This window comes from Herpailurus yagouaroundi, unplaced genomic scaffold (assembly GCF_014898765.1).
Source record: "Herpailurus yagouaroundi ecotype Mexico unplaced genomic scaffold, PumYag 432, whole genome shotgun sequence".
Classification (NCBI taxonomy): Eukaryota; Metazoa; Chordata; class Mammalia; order Carnivora; family Felidae; genus Herpailurus; species Herpailurus yagouaroundi.
Window position 1 is genome coordinate 38,110 of NW_024412649.1, and position 19,356 is coordinate 57,465.

At 42.8% G+C, this 19,356-nt stretch overlaps 1 long non-coding RNA gene across 1 annotated transcript in view; it reads left to right on the top strand.

Moving 5' to 3' along the window:
• LOC121022711 (uncharacterized) overlaps window positions 1–19,356 on the top strand; it is a 64,339-nt gene that overhangs the window by 30,388 nt on the left and 14,595 nt on the right. Inside the window, exons 3-4 of the long non-coding RNA XR_005787065.1 lie at window positions 522–639; window positions 7,371–7,527. This is a non-coding gene — a long non-coding RNA (uncharacterized LOC121022711). The remainder of the gene's footprint in view (window positions 1–521; window positions 640–7,370; window positions 7,528–19,356) is intronic.

Here is a 19,356-nt window from a genome sequence, read left to right on the forward strand (position 1 = left end):
TTATAAAACACGTTTTGTCTTTTACTTGTTATGTGTTGGAGAAGATGCAGTGATGGCACCACAGGGCTTTTAGGTCAGCCTGAGTGAGGATGTTGTAATGTTCTTCAAGTTTCTCAGGACATGCATGAAATGGGAAGTCATTTCCACATAGTGAGCTGGGCAACACGTGTCTCTGATAGAGAAGGAAAGAGGTCTTATACGTGCTGACAGACATAGCACTCCCTAGGATGTCGCTTGTACAGAGATCATGTGCTGGGCTCTCTGAGGGATGAAGCACACTCCTAACATACTTTCTAGCGAGTTGAGACCTGAGCTGTTCACAGCTGCTTGATTAGCTATTAAAACACCTGAACCAGGTCCCTGTAAACCTTCCTCAAGAGACAGGATCAGATCTCCCTCTTGTCCTCAAGGGTCACCCAAGGCACATGAAAAACACTCTGTCCCTGGTAAGGGACCCGAGAATGTGAATGAGTTGAATATAATGAAACATGTTCAGGATGGTTTGTTTTTCTTCCACACAGTCTATGCAAGTCAGAATCAACCTCCATCAACCTCCATCCCTTATGAGACCTAAGACGTGAGGCAGCTCCAATGGGAAATATCAGTTGTGTCTCTACCAAGGATGCAGAAAAAGACAAGGTAAATTCTGTTGCCAGTTTCAGTTGCAATACTTTCTGGAAACTTTTATCTGGCCTTGTCTGTTTTGTTTTGTTTTGTTTTTGTTTGGGGTTTTTTGTTTTTGTTTTTGTTTTTTGTTTTTTGTTTTTTGTTTTTTGTGTTTTTTTGTCTACTGTTTTCTTTACTGTTTGATTTATGTCCTCACAAGCCTCCAGGCTTCTCCAATGTAACATCATCATGTTAGCTAGTGCCTCTGGACACCACAAGTGCATGGAGGCTGAGGACCACGTGGCTCTCAGTGTTTGTGGAGATAACTTGAGGAGGATGACACTTCACTGCACCCTCAAGTCTTCTGGAGTGTCTGATTCCTTCGGCACCTTCTTTACATGGGATTATCCTGATTATTTTCATTTTTTCTTATTTCAGTGTACGCCATGAATTTGTTCAGAATGTTTGCAATGAGCCTCATGACTGGAATAGATAAAAGTCTTTCCAACATCATATTGTGTGCTTTGTGCAGTGCTGAGGGTTCTTAGAAAAATTTCAGAATTCATTACTAGTCCTTCTGTGTTGGTAAATGTACGATAGAGAATTTCTCCAGTTGTCCCCTAGGTGGAAATACTCTGAATTTTCAGAAGAGTCACGTGTAATAAAAAATGTACGTGGAACTGCAGTCGTGAAGGGAGAGAATCAGTGATTACCTGCAGGGCCAATACCTCACAGAGTTCTTCAGTTGTGTTTATATGAGTAGGTTCTCTTGTGTCCCGGGAGCAGTTGTAATTGGTACTTTGTCTCATGATACTTTATGGGAGTTTTGCACCTGAAATTGAGACATGTTTCTGTTCATTCTTTTATGTAGAATTTCTACCTCTGTATAAATGGCACAAAATAGCTCTGCAACTCATATTGTATTTAAAAGCTGAATTACCTGTGAATTAAGATAAACATACTTGAGACCAATGAATATGCACAGGTAATGTGTTTCCCTCAGAAAACACATATCCAGGACCCAATGCTGGATTCCAGGAACCCCCATCTCCTCAGAGGTCTCTGTGGCCTTGCACAGAAGATGTCTTCTTCAGGGAGGGAAGCAGAGTGAGGACAGGCATGGGATGGCAGGTAGAGCTTTGACCTTGGGGTGGCCCTGGATCACTGTGTGGTTCTGGTCATTTCTTTCATTCCTCATGTTCTATCTGTTCTCAATGTGCAAATAAAAAGTCTTCAGATCTGGTGGAAGAGGACACCAGAGGGGTCCTGGACACAGATGCCTGCCTCTCTGGAATACGTTCCTTTATTAGACTGGCATTACTGCCATCAATCTTCTAGAATAGGACTCCTTGGCTTTCTGCATTTTTAAAAATGGGCAGGAACGTGTGGCGACAGTAGTTTCTCCTTGTGGCATCTGGTACTTTCAGGCTATAGGTGGGACCTCATGGAAGGGTAGAGTTTTCTGACACTGATGCTCTGTTCTACTACAACCCATGAATGAACAAGGGGCCAGATGCTGACACCTACTTCATTGTTTCAGCTCCTGTGGGAGTTCTGCTTCTGTCTGTCATACCAACACACCTGTCACTTCTGTAGGTCCCTATGGATGCAAGAGGACCTCCTTCTTTCCCAGGTCCATCCCCCACAGATACTCTTTATCACTGTTCATGGGTTCTATGGGCTACCTCCAGCTCCTTGATGTTCTCAGGGACAGGACCCACCACCTCCACCTTGACTATTTGTGAGATGAACTGAGCTCTATGAGTTGACATATTCAGCATGTTCAGCTTCTATGTCGTTGAGTCTTTGAGAAGACGTAGAGATGGCCTCACACGCTTTGTAATGCAAGGGCACTGCTGGAAGAGGACACTGTTAAGATTCCTCAAGTTTCTCAGGACATACATATGTTGGGCTGTGTCGTTTCCATTACTGAGCTGGGCTGCATATATCCTTTGTGGAGAAGGAACGAGTCTTTTAATAGAAAAGCAGGTATATCAGTTCTGCAGATGTGCCCAGTAGAGAGTCCATGTCGCTGGCTCTGTGAGAGATGAGGCAAACCCTTACCATCAGGGGCTTCAACTGTCCTAATGGGGAGAGAGTCACATGCGTTAAATTACATGGAGCTTCTGGTCTACAATACTGGCAGCTCCAGTAATGGGTCCTCAAGTACAAGAGATGGAGACATGAATCTCATGGGAATGAATTGGAGACTGTGCATGAGAAGGGAGAGCTGAGATGGTGCAGAGGGGAGGGTGTTGGACTCAGTGAGATGGAGTTGGAGGCCATTTGTGGCAGGACCCACAACCTGGGCAGGAAGAGTGAGCTCAGGGTGACATCCACACAGAGATGCTGTATGGGTTCAAGGATAGTTCATGCAGGTATCATCTCTGAAATGTCATTGTGGTCAAAGTGCACCTAGTTCATTATCTAAATAAAGACTGCTGTTTCCCTTGTAGGTTCTCCTGAAGGTTCTGGATCCTTGTGAAAGAATGCCCTGGAGATTTGTAGTTTACCTTGGTTCTTATGGGATGCTTGTCTGCCTAAGTTTGTGTGCCTCTGTGAGACTAAATGTGATGAAAGGTTGTAGATTAGCTGTGTGGCTTCCTTGGCCTTCAGCCTGAATCAGACTCTTAGCAGGGAATTGAGGGTTGACCAGGAAACACCCCTGCTGGAATCTTGTCACCACACCCCTGAACCTACGTTCATGACCCTGCATGAAGGTGTACATCTCTGAAACTTCCCTCACAATTTCCAGAGGCACTGCCTGTGATCCTGCTGTCTCAGCCCTAATGACAGCTCTCAGTGGGGCCAACTCAGAGCCTCAGCATTGTAATTTGAGAAGCAGGAACAATGTTGGTCTCTGAGGTCAGTGCGATGAGGAGGTGGTTAAACACATAAGGAATTTGTAAAATGTATGGGATGAGTGGGCATTCACCCTTCTCAGGGTGGAAATGAATGTATCTGCACACAGAAGATCATCAACAGATGTTCATTCAGTTTCATGAAACTAAGGGTATAATGCCTGAGGTTGGGAGATTGGCAATTCCTGTTTCAAAAGATACAACAAAAACACCTGTGTTTTTTTCTATTAAAATTCAGGTCGTACTTTACAAAGAAGGAAAAGATAAGTATGAGAATGTGTATATTCAGGCATCTACATCTAAGATCTGAGGTAGACACACAAATGCAGCCACACAAATATGTGCTCATCCAAGGCCACAGATGTATTGTAGAAGACAAAATGCATAGAGAAGAACAGAAGATCCCTTTGCAATAAGTCAAAATTACTTTGACATAGAGGACAATCCGTTTGAAATTTGAAGAGGACACTGAACCATTACAAAACAGCTATGGTTATGTATTTAGAGATGGTATCTAATATGCCCCTTGGTCTGAATGCTTTCCCTGACCACCCTGTCCACTCCACTTTGTTCTTCCTAATGTCCCCTAATACACTTGTCACAGTTGTGTTTCTGTGTCAGCATCTGCTTCCAGGAAAATCAACACTCATTCCCCATCAAGCATATACTTTGGGGTTCTTGTATATGCAGTTAGCCAACACATAGTATGTACATGATTGGTGGAAGAAGACAGATCATTCTTTGGGGTTGTAATGCCTGGAAGGGACCTATAGTTCCATCTGAGGAGTTGGATACATCCTTTACGGAGATCTGGTGGTGGTTGTTATATCTGTAGATAGATACTCATGAGCACACGATGTGCGTGCTAGTTGATGGGGTTCGTGCTGATGAGGAGGGCAGGTATCTGTCTCCAGGAAAGGGTCTCTTCCGATGCTGAGGAATGGATTCAGGAGACCAGTGTGGAGGCCCTGCATTAACTTAGCTCTTGTGCCCTTGTGCACCTTAGCAGCTTCCCCCAATAGCACCAATCTAGGTGGTCTCCAAGGGGCAAATGGCGCAGCTTTTGTGGTGAGTCACATGATGTCCCACAAAGTTTCCCCTGTTGCCTTACTGAGGGATGGGGAGGGCAGAGCTCCATGGTCTGAGTTAGGTTCCTTGGACACCACCCAGGAGAGTTGTGTGTAAGCCTATGGCTCCTTCTACATAGGCCAAGCCAATCCACTTTGCCCCAGGGACACTGAACCCTGTGAGCCCCTTTTTCTTCCCAGCTTAGGGAAGCAGCCAGCCCTCTTGGAGCTTTTGGCTCATGGCGGGGCTACCAAGGGTAAGTGTCTGGCTGTCCACATGCTGCCAGCATTGCTCTAGCAAATGTCAACATGAGCAGCTGCTGTACAGGGGATTATCCTCCATTGTGATCAGGGCCTGGGACAAAACAAGACATGAGAGAGGGAGAGACAGGAGGGCCCTGTGCTCCTGGACAGGGCTGCATGCACAGAGCAGATATCCTGAAGCCTGGTGAGAGGGGGAGAAAGAGACAGGCATGGAGAGAGACATTGAATTTGTGATAGGAGAATTGGGAAAGTCCTAGAGAGTGAAAGGAAGAAATAGAGAGAGATGTGGTTAGAAAGAAACAGAGACAAAGAGGAAGTACAAGGAGAAAGTAGAGACCTGGTCCAGGAATGTGGATGGGGTGAGATGGGCCAGGAGAGAGGGGATGTAGGAAGTGTCTCTGAGTGCTGGGGCAGAAATGGCAGGTATCATTGGCATCAGCGTTCCATGACTCCAAGACTCCAACATCCCAGGGGCCAAGCTTTGCAGAGGCTATTGCATTTGAAAAGATGGGTATCCCTCATTTCTCCTGGAATTGTGGGGGCACAGCCTCATGTTCTGTCATGGAGAGGGATGTCTTGAGGGAGAGTGTGCTGCTGTTTGGCAGGTAAACGCCAGAGCCTGCCCTGTAGGGAGGGGACCCGGACCCATCTCCCTCACTGCCCCAGGCCCTGTTGGATTTCCCTGCCTCTCCCTACCAGCTGGTCTTCCTCATGTTCTGAACCCAGGCATCAGGCATTGTGTTGCCCCCAGGTCCGGCAGTCTCGAGCTGGCAGAGTTGAACTGCTGATATTGATAAAAAGTATTTGACAAAAAGGTCCATATTCTCCCTCTGGAACTAGCGGTGTGCATCAAGATCGTGGGTTTCTATCCTCCTGTCCACTGCCAAACTGAGGATGCCAGATGGTAGGTGAACACTTTAAAACACCATAGTCTTCTCTTACATCAAATTCAAAGACATTTTCTTGTCCCAGCTTTCTTTATTTTTGAAGAGATGGCAATTAGTAATTGAAGGCATAATGGTCCTATAGGAATTTGACCTATATGACTGATGGACATTATTTCATACATCTGTATCCCTAAAGCACATTTCATTGGAAATATTAGCCAAGGATACATACAGTAAATTCATAACAGATGCGTAGCTCCCTATAAGTTGCATTCTGACCCTGCCACATGTGTCATCAAAGATATTATTAGTGACTATTCAGATAAGCTCTAACATCAAGATGGTGATATTAGAGAATCTAGTATAAATGGAATTTCACAGATTCTAAATTAGGAATGATTTTTTTTTTAATTTAAAATGTTTGTTTTTCTTTTGGAGAGAGCCTGAGGGAGGGAGGGGGGGAGAGAGCAGGAGACACCGAATCTGGGGCAAGCTCCAGGCTCTGAGCTGTCAGGACAGAACCTAACACAGGGCTCAATGTCATGGACTGCAAGATCATGACCTGAGGGGAAGTCGGACGCTTAACTGACTAAGCCACCCAAGTGCCCCAGGAATGATAGTTTATTGGCAAAAAAAAAAGATAAATTAAAGATAGCGTAAAGAATGTCGATTTTTCATTGAAATATTCTTCACACATTTGTTGTATTAGTTTTAGGCATACATTGTAGTCATTCCATATGTCTATAAATTATGTTGTACTTAAGCACAAGTGTAGCTATCCTGTGAAAGCATGCAGTAATAATATTACAGGATTGACTCTATTCCATTGGCTGTCTCTTGTATCCCTAGGACTCATTCATTCCATAGCTGGAAGCAGTTATCTCTGTCTCAAAGGTGTCAATTCTTTATCTAACCTAAACACTCTGGTGGTAAACACAATTACTTGCTCAGCATGTGTAAATGGGCGGTCTATTTTTCTGTGGACATTGCTTAAAACATTACAAATTATTCCATTATGTTAATAAATTCGGTTTCATTCTTCACTCAAAAGAAAGGAGAAGGAAAATATTTCTTTGTGTCCCAGCCCTGTCACTAAGATCCTTCCCAATGTGGAGAACAGGCTGAGTTGCCCAGAGCACCTTCAGTCCCTCAGCTGAGCGACCAAGGCCTTCAACATTGCAGGAATTCCCATGGTAGCCAGCAGAGAGAGCTCAAGGACCACAGACCCAGAGGGGCGGGTTCCTCTGCCTAGGCAGTGATGGCCAGCAGAGGGCGCAACATCGGCTTTTCTGACCCAGGGCACTTCAGATCAGGAAGGGCTGCTGTTGCTTCCAGAGGACACAGGGCCTCTACCGCTGTCTCAGGACACATATCAGAGCTGCGTTTCCAGCAGGTTCTGCCGCCCACCCCAGGGGAGACCTGGGGAGCTTTGCAGCAACTTGGCATCTCCTGAGTCGCCAGAGAGAAGCTGCCTTGTTGTACCGAAAGCTGAGGAGGGGGCGCCGGGTGGCTTCCCTGGGCAAGCTGGTTGCTAAGCAGCACAGGCCCTTGCATTTTCTGGGTTCCTGTGTTTCATTCCTCCACTTCCTGGGCAGTATTTGAACGAGACGTATTTTACGAAAGGACTAGTGGATTATCGGGTCCCACGACATCACCTCATAGATGCAGTCAATGGTTTGTTCCAGATTCAGGCTTGTTTCCGGGAAGAAACCCTGACAGAAATTCAGAAGAACGGGAGCTGCATTCCATTAGGACTTGAATACACGAAATTTTTGTCTCAGGACCTTCTAGAAGAATGAGCTGGGACCCACTTTCCGAGTCCTGCTGGAACCAGAGACCAAGGTAAGGGCACAAACTATCCCCCACATCATACATGCTTTTTAAAAAATTTATGGATATTTTTCCAACCTAATGAAGCGATTGAAAACTACAGAAAACCCGGTAGGTAGATGTCTTAACCTCATGTTATCTTTAAATTGCACTTAGTAAACATACAGTGTAATATTAGTTTCAGGTGTACAATATAGAGTAACACTTCCACGCGTCACCTGGTGCTCATCCCAGGTGCACTTCTTAATCCCCAGCAGCTGTTTCACCCATTCCCCCACCTCACTGTGGAACCCCTCAGTTTGTTTTCTAGTTAAGAGTCTGTTTGTTTGTCACTGTCTCCTTCCCCCCCGCCTTTGTTTTGTTTCATTTCCATGTGTTAGTGAAATCATCTGCTATTTGTGTTTCTCTGACAGGCTTATTTCACCCAGCATAACATTCTCTCGCTCCATCCACCTCGTGGCAAATGACAAGATTTCATGTTTTTACGGCTAAATAATATTACATTCCATATACTACATCTCAGTTTATTCATCAGTTGATGGATGCTTGGTCAGTTTCTGTAATTTGGCTGTTGTAGAAAATGCTGCTGTAAACATCATGCTGCATGTATCCCTTTGAAGAATTATTTTTGTACGCTTTGTGTAAATACCTCGTAGTGAAATTGCTGGATCGTAACATACTTCCATTTCCATTTTTTTTTTTTTTTGACGAATCTCCATGATGTTTTCCAGAGTGGCTGCACCGGTTTGCATTCCTTCCCACAATGCAAGAGGGTTTCTCTTTCCCCACATCCTTGCCAACACCTGCTGTTTCATCATTCATTGATTTCAGTCATTCTCACAGATGTGACGTGTTATCTCATTGTACTTTTGAATTGTATTTCCCTGAAGATGAGTAATGCTGAGCATCTTTTCATGTGTCTCTTGGCTATGTTTATGTCACCTTGGGAAAATGTCCATTCATGTCATCTGCCCATTTTTAATTGGATTTCTCCTTTTTTGGGTGCTGTATAACTTTATATATTTTGGACAGTAAACCTTTATCAGATGTCGTTTACAAATACTATTCTGTAGGCGTTTTAGTTTTGTTGATTATTTCCTTTGTGACAGAAGCTTTTTATTTTTAGGAAGTCCCATTATTTTTGCTTGTGTTTCCCTTACCTCAGGAGATATATCTACAAAGATGTTTGTACAGCCAATGTCAAATAAGATACTGCCTGTGTTAAGTATCCTCTGGGATTTTTATGGTTTCAGGTTTCACACATACTTCTTTATTCCTGTTGCATTTATTTTTGTGTATGTTGTAAGAAAGTGGTCCGTTTGTATTTTTGTTTTGTTTTGCAGGTTGCTGTCTACTTTTTCCAAAACCATATGTTAAGGAGACTTTTTTTTAACTTCATGTATTTATTTTAGAGAGAGAGAGAGAACATGCAGAAGAGGGGCAAAGAGAAATGGAGAGAGAGAATCCCACGCATGCTCTGCACTGCCCTGAGATCATGATCTGAGCTGAATCCACAATCACACGCTTTGGAGCCACACATGTTTCCCAAGAGTATCTTTTTTTCCCCATTGGATATCCTTTCCTGCTTTATTGAGAATTAATTGACCATATATGTGTGAGTTCATGTCTGGGTTTCCATTCTATTGATCTCTGCGTCTGTGTTTTTGTTGTTGTTGTTGGTTGCCAGCACCATACTGTTCAGTTCAGTACAGCTTTGTAATATAACCTAAAGTCTAGATGTGTGATGACTCCAGCTTTAGTTTTGGTCTTCAATTTCTTTTGGCTGTTTGGGGTCTTTGTCATTCCATACAAATTTTGGGATTATTTGTTCCAGTTCTGTGACAAATGTTTTGTTTGTGTGATAGGGATTTCATTACATGTGTAGATTGTTTTGTGGAGTGTAGACCTTTTACCAGTATTTTGTTCCTCATATCCGTGAACATGAAATGTATTTCCTTTTCTTTGTGTCTTTTTCCATTTCTTTCATCAGTGTTTCATAGCCTTTAGAGTACAGATCTTTTACCTCTTTAGTTAGGTTTATTCCAGGTATCTTGGGGTATTTGGTGCACCTGTCAATGGGATTGATCCCTTACTTTCTCTTTCTGTTAATTCATTATTCATCGACAGAAATGCAATAGATTTATGTACATTGATTTCTGTATATTTTGATTTGTCGAATTCATATATCAATTCTAACAATTTTGGGGGGAGTCTTTCATGTTTTTTATAGAAAGTATCATGTCAGTTCCAAATAGTAAAAGTTATATTTCTCCATTGTCAATTTGGATGCCTCTTATTTCTTTTTGTTGTCTGATTGCTTTGGCTAGGACTTCTAGTACTATGTGGAATAACAGTGGTGAGAGGGATCATCCCTGTCTTGTCCCTGACCTTGGAGGAAAAACTTTCAATTTTTCCCCATTGAGGATGAGCTGAGCTGTGGGTTTTTCATAGATGACCTTTATTATGTGCAGGTATGCTGAGTCCCAATCTACTTGCTAGGGGGTTTTATCGTGAATGGATGTGACATTTTGTCAAATCGTTTTCCTGCATGTCTTGAAAGAATCATACTGTTCTTATCCTTTCTTCTATTATTGTGGTGCATCATGTTGATTGATCTGTGAATGTGGAACCACGCTTGCAGCCCAGGAATATATCCCACTTCATTATGGTAAATGATTCTCTTAATGTATTGTTGCCTTTAATTTGAAGGTATTTCTATGTGAATTTATGCATACATACTCATCGCGATATTGGTCTGTAGTTTTATTTAAAATTTTTTCACATATTTAAAATATTTATTTACTTAGAGACATAGAGTACATAAAAGTGAGGGAGGGGCAGAGAGACAGGGAGAGAGAGAATCCTGGCCATGCTCCACACTGCCAGCACAGGGACCAACGTGGGACTCGAACCCATGCACTGTAAGATAATGTCCTAATCCGAAATTGAGAGTTGGACACTAAACCGACCGAGCCACACAGGCACCCCAGCAGTTTTCAGTTTTAGTGGAGGCTTTATCTGGTTTTGGTATCAGGGTAATGATGGCCTCATAAGATGAATTTGTAAGTTTTCCCTCTTTTTTTAATTTTTTGTAATAATTCGAGAAGAATACATATTATCTCTTCCTTAAATGGATGGTAGAATTCATTAGTGAAGCCATCTGGCCCTGAACTCTTGTGTTGGGGGGAAATTTTTTTTCTTACTGATTTGATTTCTTTCTGTTTTCAGATTTTATGTATCTTCCCATTTCAGTTTTGGTAGTTTGTGTGCTTCTAGGAATTTGTCCATTTTTCTCAGAGTGTCCAATTTGTTGCATATAGTTTTTCATAATATTATCTTCTAACTGTATTTTTGTGGTGTTGACTGTTATTTCTCCTGTCTTATTTGTGATTTTATTTACTTGAGTCCTTTCCTTCTTCTTTGTGAAAAGTATGCCTAGGAGGTTTTCATGTTGATTACTGTTTTCAGGGAACCAGCTCCTGGTTTCATTGATTTGGTCTAGTGTCTTTTTGGTTTGTATATCCCTTATTGCTGCCTTAATCTCTATTATTTCCTTCCTTCGGCTCTTCTTCTCATTCCTTAGTTATAAGCTAGGATTGTTTGGGATTTTTCTTGCTCTTTATGGTAGGCTTGTACTGCTATATACTTCCATCATAGACTGCTTTTGCCGCATTCCAAATATTTTTACCAGTGTATTTTCATTTTCATTAGTTTCAGTGTATTTTCTCACTGATTTCCTGTTTGACCCATTCATTTGGTAGCATGTTATTTGACCTCCCTTTATTTGTGGCCTTTCCCCCTTAGTGTGTGTGTGTGTGTGTGTGTGTGTGTGTGTGTGTGTGTGTGTGGTTAACTTCAAGTTTCCTAGCTTTGTGGTCAGAAAAGATGCTTGGTCTGATCTCTGTCTTTGGGTACCTGTTGAGGACTGATTACTGACCTAGAATGTGATCAATTCTGGAGAATGCCCCATGTGCACCGAAAAAGAATGTATACTCTGTCATTTTAGTATGGAGTGTTCTGAATATATCTGTTAAACCCATCTGTCCAGTGTGTCATTCAAAGCCACTCTTTCCTTGTTGATTTTCCGTTTACAGGTTCTGTCCATCGATGTGAGTGATGTGTTAAATTCCTCTACTATCATTATATTATTATAAATGAGTTCCTTTATGGTTATTGTTAAATGTTTTATATACTTGGTAGTTGCATGTTGGGGGCATCAAAATTTACAATCATTGGATCTTCTTGTTTGGTTGTCCCCTTAATATGAGGTAGTGTTCGTCTTCATCTCTTGTTACGACTTTATTTATTTTTTTAATTTAAGTCTTAGTTGACATACAGTGCATTCTTGGATTTGGGAGAATTCAATGATTCATCCCTTACATACAATACCCACTGCTCATCACAATAAGTGCTCTTCTTAATACAGGGCCCCCATCCAGCCCAGAGCCGACCCATCTCCCTCCATGAAACTTCACTTTTTTTTTCTCTATCATTAAGAGACACATGTGGTTTGTTACCACTCTTCTCTTTTCCTGCCACCTTCCCATGTTTTCATCTGTTTTGTTTCTTAAATTCCACATGAGTGAAATCATATATTTGTCTTTCTCTGATTGACACATTTCACTTAGCATAACACATTCTAGCTCCATCCACATCATTGCAAATGGCAGGATTTCATTCTTTTTGAAGCTGAGACATATTTGATTGTATATACATATGTATGTATGTATGAACATATACATACATACATGTATGTATCAATATATACATACATATATGTATGTATATACACCCATGCACTTCAGGATTGGACAGGAACTTTCCCACATTTGCTTCTAGTATTTTATGTTTTGAAACTCTCTTTAATGAGGTATAATTACATATAACAAATAGCCTGAAGGTAAAGTGTATAATTTGATGAGACTTGAGGGTACCGGACCATGGGTACAGCACCATGAAATAATATGGTTTTTCCGTAAACCTTCTGTCACGATCCCTTTGTGTCTAATGTTAATGTTGCTTTTGAAGTAAGGATTACTTTTTTTTTTCACGTTTTCGGATATTGCCCAGGTGTCTGAAAGCCTGCATTGGGGTACCTCCTTTTCCGTTAATCTATATTCCCATAAATATTTCAGTCGGTCTACCTTTGGACTTCTGCTTCTATTGTATATCTCTGTATGTTCACATACTTTTGTTGCACTACTTTAATGATGAGTTTTTCATCATCGCTTTAATTTTCACTAAATGTATGAGCTGCAGTTCCGCTTATGACAGAAGGCACAGGCTTCCTGTGTTAGGTATTCAAGAGCAAGGCAGATATCCTGAGCACTTCAGCTGAGAATGTCACTCTGTCCTTTTGCCAGCCCACTTCCCTTCCCTTGTTCTCCCCAGGAGACAAGAATCTCCTGTTGTTCACACAGAAATGGGGGTGAAGTCAGTAGAAAACATTCCCTTCTCTCCTCTTCCCTTTATCTCTCAAACTCCCTGTTACTACCTTCTGCCTTTCCCTTTCTCTGACAATCCCCCAAGCCAACTGCTCCACTCCAGCCATGATCATGGTGTCCTCCAGCTGCTGGCCTCTGCCCTGTCCATCCCTCAGTGAGAAATCTGGAGTAGGATTATGCAGTTCACAGGACTGATCAAGAAATATGTGATTCTCAGAGCCCTCCTGCACAAAGTTGCTGTCTGTGGAGACATGGCATCCTCGGGGAGGATTTGACTCCATGTGTGGCCTCCTCACTCATCTCCCACAGTCACTGCTGGTCCCTGATCCTTACCCACCATTAGAAATCAGCCATGTGCTAGGGTCAGGTACCTGTCTATCTGACCCTAAGCAGCAGGAATCAGTGAATATTTCTAAAATAAATGAGCACAAGCACCCCATGCATCTAGATATAGCAAGTTACCATCACCCCAGAAAACTCTCTTGGGCCCCTTTGCAAAAAGGGTGATCTTGCTACTCTCTTCCATCACCACAATTTCTGCTAGTTTGTTACCTGTGTGTATAGGAACCACAGTGTGTGCATTCGATGGGGGGTGAGAGTAGGTCCTCTTAGAAGCAAGCACTGATGGGGCACCTGGGTGGCGCAGTCGGTTAAGCGTCCGACTTCAGCCAGGTCACGATCTCGCGGTCCGTGAGTTCGAGCCCCGCATCAGGCTCTGGGCTGATGGCTCGGAGCCTGGAGCCTGTTTCCGATTCTGTGTCTCCCTCTCTCTCTGCCCCTCCCCCGTTCATGCTCTGTCTCTCTCTGTCCCAAAAATAAATTAAAACGTTGAAAAAAAAATTTTTTAAAAAGAAGCAAGCACTGAAACAGAGACAGAACAGTGAAAGTACTATTAAGAGATACTACGAAAAACAAAGTGGAGAGCGCAGGGTGGGCAGAGAAAGCATGCAGGCAGATCTGACACATTTTTAAGATATATAATCCCCATACTCTGTCACCTCACACAGTCCTCTTCAAATTTCAAAATACTTGTCGTATAAGGCAGTGAGATTTATGAGATTTGGGGTTATTTCCCTATGGTCTTATGTTTTCCTACATGCATTCTGTCTTATGTAGTTTATCTGTGGCCTCAGATGAACACTTTAGTGTGTGGCTGCATCTGTGAGTCTTTATGTAATGGAAAAGGATTGTCTTCAGATCTCAGATGTAGATCTCTGATATACACATTCTTGTAAATATCTTTTCTTTCTTCGTCTGGTATGGCCTGAATTTTAATAGAAAAAGCGTTTCTTTGTCTTATTGACAAAGTAGGGCAGTGGTCTAGGTAGGGTCCCAGTCAGGCTGAGTTTTGGGTGCCAGGACCACTCCTCAGTTAGGCCTGAAGAAGTCCCTTGTGAAGCTCCTTCTGGTCTTTGGAAGTGACATGGTGATGTTCCAGGTTCCCTGCTGTGTAATCCTCCTCCGCTTCTGGGCCCCATGTCCGTCATATCCCCAGACTTAGGAATTGGGTCCCCATTAGGAGAAAGCTTTTGCTAAGGTTAAGGTTCGTTCCATGGACATTGCCAGGGCCAACGCGACATCAGTGCCGTGATCACCCTGGAGGGCTGAATGAAGGTCCATGCACGGTTGCGGGTCATATGTAGGGTTAGGTTTAGAGTTAGGGCGAAGTTTAGTTTGAGCAGTATCTGAGTGTCAAGTTAAGGTTAGGGTTAGGTCCCAGGAAGCTCCAAGCACTGAAACTCCAGCAGGGTAGTGGTCTCCCCTGAGGATTGAGTGTAGGCCTCATCAAAGCGGGCTGTCTAGGCTTAGTTGTTGTGTGCCAGGGCCAGCCTTATGTGTGTGCCATCTTCAGTTGGACCTCATCAACCCCCTTGTACACCTCCATGCGGTCATTGGAAATGTCATGATGATGTTTGATGTTCCATGATGAGTAATCTGCACCTCTTTGGGCCATTTGTTTGTGATGTTCTCAGAAGTAGGAATTGCGTCCCCATCCAGAGAGATCCTTAACTAGGGTTAATGTTCTGTCCAGGGACTTCACCAGTGCAGATATGACACCTTCCTGTGTGTCGTTAGTGTTGGGTTAGGGTTTCGGTTTCGGTTTGGTGTTAGGGTTACGGTTATGGTTAGGGTTGGTGTTAGGGGTTAGTGTTAGGGGTTAGAGTTAGGTTTATGAACTAGGGTTGGGTTTATGGTTATGGTGAGTGTTTAGTGTTATGGTTAGGGGTTAGGGTTTGGAGTTAGAATTAGGTTTAGGCGTTAGGTTTGGACTTGGGTTAGGCTTAGGTTTAGGGTTATGGTTTGGGTTTGAGAGTTAGGGTTATGGTTAGATAGTAGGGTTAGGGTTAGGTGTTAGTGTTAGTGTTAGGGTTTGCGTTAGGTTTAGGGTTAAGGTGAGGTCTAGGTCTAGGAATTGGGTTTGGGTTATGGGTTAGGGGTTTGGATTAGGGGATAGCGTTAGGTTTAGTTTTTGAGATTTATGGTTATGGTTAGGGTTACTTTTAGGTTTATAGTTTTGGCGTTGGCTGGTAGAGTTAGAGCTGTGTTTATTATTAATGTATGGTTAGGGTTAGGTGTTAGGTTTAGGTGTTGACATTTTGGATAGTGATACGGTTACTCCTAGGGCAAGGAGTCAGTCATGCTTGCCCCCTTCTTGGAGCGTGAGGGTGTTCATACTTGGACACTGCCCTCCATCTGTGTGGTAATGTGTTAATGATATTGCCAATGTCTCTCTTCACTGGAGGTTGTTCTCCCCTCGCCTCATTCTCACTTGACTCTGGATTCTTTCACACTGTCACCCCTCTCTCCTCCGTATGGTAACAATTCACGTACTCCTCCATCCATTTTTGATGCATGGGGTGCATTCACACATGTGTCCCTCCACACCCCTTGCGTGTGACGGCATCACCCCTGTGCCTCGCCACTCCTTAGATTGGGATTCGTGATGCCAGTTTTCAATCTGATGTTTCATGAATGGCTCTTTTCGCTTTCACATCTGAAGAAGCAGGTGTTTCTTAAGGTAAGGGTTATGGTTAGGATTAATATTAGGTGTCAGTGTAAGATTTAAGTCATGGTTGCAATCCCCCCTGGTGCGGGAGTGCTTCTCGAATGTGTCCCATCTGCTCCCCTTTATCCGCGATGTAGCAGTGATATTCCTTTTAATTCAGGTGTTTTCTTTGGCGCCTGGGTGTCTCATTGTGTTAATTGTCCCACTTGGTCTCAGTTCGTGGTCTCTTGGTTTCTGGTTTTGAACCCTGGTTGGCCTCTGTGCTGATGGCTCTGAATCTGGAGCCTGCTTCAGATACTGTCTGTCTCTCTCTCTCTCTCTCTGCCCCTGCCCCACTTGTGTTCTGTCTTTGTATCTTTCAAAAATTCATGTACCTAAAAACATTTTCAATCTGATATTTCCTGGATCGCTCTTTTCACTTTAATTCCTGAAGAAGCAGGTACCTGTACCATCCATTGTTCTCTTGTTATCTTTGGCATAGCTGACGACATATACGACATTTCCCCAGCCAGCATCAGGGATGTGCATTTCTACCAGCCGGACACTTCTCATCCACTATAACACTGCATTCCTGTTAACCAGTAAGGAAATCAAATTAGTAATAAAAAATCGGCCAAAAACCAAGAGTCCAGAGCCAGATGGTTTTCCAGGGGAATTCTACCAAACATTTAAGGAAGAGTTAACACCTATTCTCTTGAAACTGTTCCAAAAAATAGAAATGGAAGGAAAACTTCCAAACTCTGTCTATGAAGCCAGCACTACCTTGATTCCAAAACCAGACAGAGACCCCACTAAAAAGGAGAACTATAGACCAATTTCCCTGATGAACATGGATGCAAAAATCCTCAACAGGATATTAGCCAACCGGATCCAACAATACATTAAAAAAAATTATTCACCACGACCAAGTGGGATTTATACCTGGGATGCAGGGCTGTTTCAATATCCGCAAAACAATTAACGTGATTCATCACATCAATAAAAGAAAGGACAAGAACCATATGATCCTCTCAATAGATGCAGGGAAAGGATTTGACAAAATACAGCATCCTTTCTGGATAAAAACCCTCAAGAAAGCAGGGATAGAAGGAGCATATCTTGAGATCATAAAAGCCATATATGAACAACCCAACGCTAATATCACCCTCAATGGAGAAAAACTGAGAGCTTTCCCCTTAAGGTCTGGAACAAGACAGGGATGTCCACTCTTGCCACTGTTATTAAACATAGTATTGGAAGTCTTAGCCTCTGCAATCAGACAACACAAAGAAATAAAATGCATCTAAATCAGCCAGGAAGAGGTCAAAGATTCACTCTTTGCAGATGGCATGATACTCTATATGGAAAACCCAAAAGATTCCGCCAAAAAACTGCTAGAATTTATTCATGAATTCAGCCAAGTTGCAGGATATAAAATCAATGCACAGAAATAGGTTGCATTCCTATACACCAACAATGAAGTGACAGAAAGAGAAATCAAGGAATCGATCCCATTTTCAGTTGCACAAAAAACCATAAAGTACCTAGGAATAAATCTAACCAAAGAGGTGAAAAATCTATATACTGAAAACTATGGAAAGCTTATGAAAGAAATTGAAGAAGACACCAAAAAAGGAAAAAAAGATTCCATGCTCCTGGATAGGAAGAACAAATATTGTTAAAATGTCGATATTACCCAAAGCAATCTACATATTCAATGCAAAATCTATCAAAGTAACACCAGCATTCTTCACAGAGCTAGAACAAATAATCATAAAATTTGTATGGAACCAGAAAAGACCCCAAATAGCCAAAGTGAACTTGAAAAAGAAAACCAAAGTAGGAGGCATCACAATCCGAGACTTCAAGCTATACTACAAAGCTGTAATCATCAAGACAGTATGGTACTGGCAGAAGAACAGACACTCAGATCAATGGAACAGAATAGAGAACCCAGAAATGGACCCACAAACCTATGACCAACTAATCTTTGGCAAAGCAGGAAAGAATATCCAATGGAATAAAGACAGTCTCTTCAGCAAGTGGTGCTGGGAAAACTGGACAGCGACATGCAGAAGAATGAACCTGGACCACTTTCTTACACCATACACAAAAACAACTGAAAACGGATGAAAGACCTCAATGTAAGACAGGAAGCCATCAAAATACTTGAGGGGAAAGCAGGCAAAACCTCTTTGATCTTGCCGCAGCAACTTCTTACTCAACATGTCTCTGGAGGCAAAGGAAACAAAAGCAAAAATGAACTACTGGGACCTCATCAAAATAAAACGCTTCTGCACAGCGAAGGAGACAATCAACAAAACTGAAAGGCAGCCAACAGAATGGGAGAAGATAGTTGCAAATGACGTATCAGATAAAGGGTTAGTATCCAAAATCAACACCCTAAAAACAATCCAGTGAAGAAATGGGAAAAAGACATGAATAGACACCTCTCCAAAGAAGACAACCAGATGGCCAATCGACACATGAAAAAATGCTCAACTTCACTCATCATCAGGGAAATACAAAGCAAAAACACAATGAGATACCACCTTACACCTGTAAGAATGGCTAACATTAACAACTCAGGCAACAACAGATGTTGGCGAGGATGCAGAGAAAGAGGATCTCTTTTGCATTGTTGATGGGAATGCAAACTGGTGCAGCCACTCTGGAAAACAGTATGGAGGTTCTTCAAAAAACTAAAATAAGAAGTACCCTATGACCCAGCAATTGCACTACTAGTCATTTATCCATGGGATAGAGGTGTGCTGTTTCAAAGGGACACATGCACCCCGTGTTTATAGCAACACTATCAACAATTGCCAAAGTATGGAAAGAGCCCAAATGTCCATCGATGGATGAATGGATGAAGAAGAGGTGGTATATATACCACCTCTTCTTTAATACCACCTCTTCTCTCTCTCTCTCTCTCTCTCTCTCTCTCGCCATTTCCCTGTGCCTCTGTTTCCCACATCATTCCCCCCATGCACAATTTTGACCCTAAAATCTTTAAGGTTCCTGAGGGGGGAAGGTCTTCTCTTCTGTAACTTCTTTGTGCTGAATAGGGGCATAGTGATGCCCCTACCTACGGGTCAACATTGGTCAGTTGGGGAAGGTATTTATACATAGGAGTTACCACAGGCAGAGGCAGCCAATCCAAGGTAGACAACATATATGAACCTCCTTGAGGAGAAAGGATCATCTGTCTTCTAGAAGTTATGGCTGTGAGGGAGTCTTGGCACCTCTCTCCTCGGACCCGCTGTGCAGATTTTGGGGGGGACTGGTGCTGCGCGGCCATGATGAGGGAACCTCGCCTCCTCAGAACTCGCCCTGGGGAAGTCAGGGGCAGGTGGAGCCGCATCCCCAGGTACAGGAGCCCGGCCTCCTCAGAACCCGGTGTGGAAGCTT